Below are 5,523 nucleotides of genomic sequence, written 5' to 3' on the forward strand. Positions count from 1 at the left end.
GTACCTTCATTTTAGACTTATAACCTCCATAGGGTGAGACAATAAATGTCTGTCATGTAAGCCACCTGGTCTGTGACAACTTTGTTATGGCAGCCCTCACAAACTAATACAGTAGGTGTCTAATTAGATGGGGTGGTCAGGGAAGACCTCTCTTTGGAGGTAATATTTAAGCTGAGGCCTAACTAAAGGCAAGAGCCAGCCTTGCATAGGTCTGGGGCAGAGCACTTTAGACAAAGGGATAAGTAAATGCAATGGCCCAGAGGGAGAATGGATTTGGTATGTTTAAAGAACAGAGAAAAGACTTTGGTGTGGCTGGATTTAGTGAGCTGTAGTGGCAGAATGTGCAGATGGGGTCAGAGAACTGGACAGGGTTCTAATGTGGGTCCACTTAGGTCAAGATAAAGTTTGGATCATAGTCAAAGTACAATGAGAAACCATTGGAGGGTTTTAATCAGAGGAATGACATGATCTTATTCATGCTTTTGTAAAAGCATTCTGTCTGCTACATGGAGAATGGTCTAGGTAGAAGAAGAATAAGATCAGAACCAGAGAGTCCACTCAGAAATCTGTTGCAGTTGTCTAGGGGAGAGGTGTTAGCATCTAGGAGTCATGGGGTGCCTGTGGAAGAAAAAGAAGTGCAGACATTCATATATAATTAGGAGCTTAATTGATAAGACTTTCTGGTGGGAGGAGTTTGGGGAGGGGAGGTAATCAGAAAGGTATCTGTTTGCTTACTTGAGCAGCTGGGTGAATGGTGAGCTATTTACTGAGATGGGAAAGCCTGGGAGAAGAAAAGGTTGGGGTGAGAAGGGAGGAGAATCTCTCTTTCCTTGGCTTTCAGGATACTGCCCACTCCTGTTTTTCTCCAACTCTCTGACTCTTCTTCTTCTTCTTTTTTTTAAGTTTATTTATTTTGAGAGAGAGAGCATGCACGTGCGCAGGGGTGCACATGCACAGGGTTGGCTCTTGCCTTTAGTTAGACCTCAGCTTAAATATTACCTCCAAAGAGAGGTCTTCCCTGACCACCCCATCTAATTAGTAGACACCTACTGTATTAGTTTGTGAGGGTTACCATAACAAAGTTGTCACAGACCAGGTGGCTTACATGACAGACATTTATTGTCTCACCCTATGGAGGTTAGAAGTCTAAAATGAAGGTACTGTCATGGTTGGTTCCTCCTGAGGGCTGTGAAGGAGAATCTGACAGAGAGAGAGAATCCCAAGTAGGCTTCACGCTGTCAGTGCAGAGCCCGACGTGGGGCTCCATCCCACGAACCGCGAGATCATGACCTGAGCAGAAATCAAGTCAGACACTTAACTGACTGAGCCACTGAGGAGCCCCTGTGACCCTTATTTCTGTTTTTCTTCTTGGTTCCTCTTTCTCTATTCACAGAAATGTTGGCCTTCCATTTTCCTTTATCCTTTCTTCTCATACTCTCCTTGGGTGATTTCATCCTTTCCCAAAACTCTGGTACCACCTCTATCCCAATCACTACCAATTGTACATAACCAGCCCAACCTCTCTTCAGAGTTTTCAGAACTACATTTTCAACTGCCTTATAGATTTCATACCTGGAAATTCAAACTAATGTGTCCAAGCCTCTCTAAACCCATCCATTCAGGCTTACCCTCAAATCTACTCATCTAGGTGGGTTCTCTGACTCAGCCAGTGGCTCAACCATACACCTTTCCTCTCTTGTTCTCATCTCCTCCCACATCTACCCCACATTCTTCCCTAAGCCCCATGATTGTTAAATGTAGTTATAAGAACTGTTACTGTGGAGCAGAAGAAAAAGCATTAAGAATTAGGATTTTAAACAGTGTGAATGGTTTATCTAGAATTGAAAATCTTTCAAGATAGTATTCTAAGGTAATGTGAAATATTGTGAGGTTATCTGAAATACTTCATGATTGGGAAACCTGCTTGATGAAAACATAAATTTACTAGAGGAGAGTAATGGGGAAGAGTTCTTAGGCCATAAATTAGGCATAAAACATTTAAGTACAGATTTTGTCACTAATTTACCATTTGTTCTTGGCTAATAAGTCATTTACCACATTTGTGTCTGAGTTTTCTAATTTATCAAATTGCTATGAAAATTAATCCCATTCCTATGCAACTCACAAGGATGTTTCACCATAAAGGAAAGAAGATTGTTATCATTAAAAGTGTCAGGGAGGAAATAGAATCAAATAGTATATTAAAATAATAACCCATCATGACCAAGTAGGGTTTAATCCCAGAAGTAAAAATAGTTTAATATTTAGATATCTATTAATATTACTACATTAACAGATAGAAGAAAATAAGTCATATAATTATTGAGAAATATGCCCAAAACCATTGGAAAATATTCAACATTAATTCATGACTTAAAATAAAAACCCTCTTATTAAGGTAAGCAACTTTTAATTTTTGGCTAGCTAGTTACATTTACTTTGTATTTCTCATAAATAGTAGGTTTAGGGTGAAGAGTATCAAAAGCCCTTGCTTTCAAAAATTGTTTTTTGCCCTTCCTTTTTGTTGCCATCGCTAAAGTGCCAGCAGCCAAAATGAAGTTCAATCCCTTTGTGACTTCTGACCAGAGCAAGAACCACAAAAGGCATTTCAATGCATCTTCCCACATTCGCAAGAAGAAGTCTTCCTCTCTCTCCAAAGAGCTGAGACAGAAGTACAAGGTTCATTCCATGCCCACCCAAAAGGATGATGAAGTACAGGTTGTGTGAGGACACTACAAAGGTCAGCAAATTGGCAAAGTAGTCCAGGTTTACTGGAAGAAATACATCATCTACCTTGAATGAGTACAGTGAGCGAAGGCAAATGGCATGCCTGTCCATGTGGACATCATCCTAGCAAGGTGGTTATCACTAGACTAAAACTGGACAAAGACCACAAAAAGATCCTTGAAGGTAAAGGCAAATCTCATCAAGCAGGAAAGGAAAAGGGCAACTAAAGGGAAGAAACAATTGAGAAGATGCAGTACTAAAGTAATCTTATATACGGCTTTAAATAAAAACCGTTAAAATGAAAAAAATCCTTTTCAATTAAAAAAAAAAAAACCTACCCAAAATACTTTTCAGTGGTAACAAGCATGGAAGAATATAATTTGAAGTAGAATTTCATTATTTGAAATCATGTTAAAGGCTTATACTTGTTCCATTATTTTCTTTTTATGGATAGTATTGGTCACAGCCTTAATTTATTGATACACAGTCTTAGATCAGAAATGCAATCTCCCATAATAACTTTGTAAAAGAATACCTGTTCTGGGAATATGGATGAGCGCAACAGTAGAGAAGCAGGGACACATAATGAATTTTGATTTTTCTTTTCTTTTCTTTTCTTTTCTTTTCTTTTCTTTTCTTTTCTTTAAAGAAATTGTCTGTAGACATTCCTATCCCTTTCCAGCTGACTATATCTAATTGGAACACAAAGACCGGTCATTCAGCTATCCCACCCCTGGCCTTTCCCATTGCTTCCACACCATGGAATGAATACTGCAGCCCTAAATCATTTCCACGTCGCTGGTAGTGCAAGAAAGCTACCAGAGTTTATATTTATGTCTACTTTCTTCAGCGTAAAAGCAGATTGCCTATATTTCAAGCCATAGAATTACAGAGCATTATTATGGAAAGAAGTCTGAGAAACGCAGTCTAAACCAGTAGTTTTCAACCCTGGCTGCACGCTAGAATAACCAGAGGACTTTTAAACAATTAACAATGCTCTGACCTCACCCTCAGAGTCTAATTTAATTGGTCTAGTAAGAGACCCTGGCTTTGGTGGTGTTTTGTGTTTCTTCTTATTGAAGTATAATTAACATATAGTGTTATATTAGTTTAAGGTATAAAATATAATGATTCAACAATTCTATACATTATTTGGTGCTCTTCAAGGTAAGTGTACTCTTAATCCCTTTTATCGATTTCACCCATCCCCCTGCTTACCTACTCTCTGGCGACCACCTATTTGCGATCTGTATTTAAGAGTCTATTTTTTTTTCTTTATTCATTTGGGTTTTTTTTTCTTAAATTCTACATATGAATGAAATCATATGATATTTTTTTTCTCTGATTGACTTATTTCACTTAGCATTCATTATACCCTCTAGGTCCATCCATAGATGAATGGATAAAGAAAATGTAGTATACATATACACACATATGTAATATACATATATTGGAATATTACTGGTCTTGGTAATTTTTAAAAGCTCTCCCAAGTGATTCTAACATATAAGTGCAGTTTTAAAACACTACTGTAGTTTTTTTTTTTTTTTTTTTAATGAGCAAACATAGACCCCGAGTGACCAGCTAGGTAATGGCAGATCTCATTGACTTATAGGTGATATTTATGTTATGAAGATTTCCAAAACTTGGAAATGAATCACAAAAGATGACTGTGTCAATTCAATGCCTCCCTAAAACATGGACTTAAGCCCACCCAAGGATCACTTTTTAAGACATGAGACATTTTAAAGACATGTTTAAGTCTGTAAAGGTTAGATGTTAATTTGTGAAAATGAATACTATATAAATGAGTTTTTGTATAATAGAAATAAAAATTATTTCTATTCATCTGAGAAGATAATCCCAAAGGTTATGATTTTATTTACCTATGGGACATGAACGAGTTTTGTATCTAATTTATCAATCCTATTCCAACATAATTTTCCATTTATATTCTCTCTTGATTTCTCTTGCTCTCTCTCTCTTTCTCTTTCCCTTCTAATACATCACTTACTTTCTCTGTGTTTCAGTTTCCTAACTGGCTTTATCATCTTTCTGGTTACTTCATTAATGAGAAATCAAACTTTGATACTTGCTCACTAAGTATTTATATGGAAATTACAAATATAAAATCATGAGAATTATGTTTTGACACTTGAAAATGTTGTAAATTTTATTAAGCTATCCTAAACCATTAAGAAGCTTTAATTCATCATTCAAGATATAATTTATTCTGTTCTCCAAATATATTATTCATCAAACACATTCAGAAGCCATAAAATTGGAGAATTTTACTGCAGGCAAAGTAGAGTAACAAGAACCTAACTAATGCTCCCTTTTGGAAAAAAATAAAAAATAAAAATAAATAGGCAAAATATATGAGTCTACAGTTTTCAGATATTGGACACCAGGCAGCACAGGATAGTGATCCCTGAGGAAGGGAAGGAAACAAGGAGAGCTCTGTGATCATCCCAGCTTATTGCCTAGAAAGAGTTTCCAAGAGGCAGTGCAGGGAGGAGGGCTCCCCAAGTTGTGGAGTTGGAGCTAGAACTCAGGGATGCCAAGGCAGCTAGAGTTTCACAGGTGAGAGCTCCACAGAGAGAGCTTTAGCGATCTGAGAGAGTCTCCCTGGAATGTTCAGGTAGAAAGTGATCAGTATAAACATGTAAGGAAACTACCTGAGGCCAGGAAAAGGATTAGTGGGGAAAAAAAATACTGGTTGCTTACCTAAGACCGGAAATAGTTCCTGCTTCCACCAACCTGGGTGGAAAGTTTCCTATTTCACAGCCCATTGGG

The 5,523-nt window shown here is 37.4% G+C and overlaps 1 pseudogene; it reads left to right on the top strand.

The window, feature by feature from the left end:
• The first annotated feature begins 2,429 nt into the window (after positions 1–2,429).
• LOC125911368 (60S ribosomal protein L26-like) lies at positions 2,430–2,987 on the top strand (annotated as a pseudogene).
• Positions 2,988–5,523: the final 2,536 nt, after the last annotated feature.

The sequence above is a fragment of the Panthera uncia genome (assembly GCF_023721935.1).
Source record: "Panthera uncia isolate 11264 chromosome C1 unlocalized genomic scaffold, Puncia_PCG_1.0 HiC_scaffold_3, whole genome shotgun sequence".
NCBI lineage: Eukaryota > Metazoa > Chordata > Mammalia > Carnivora > Felidae > Panthera > Panthera uncia.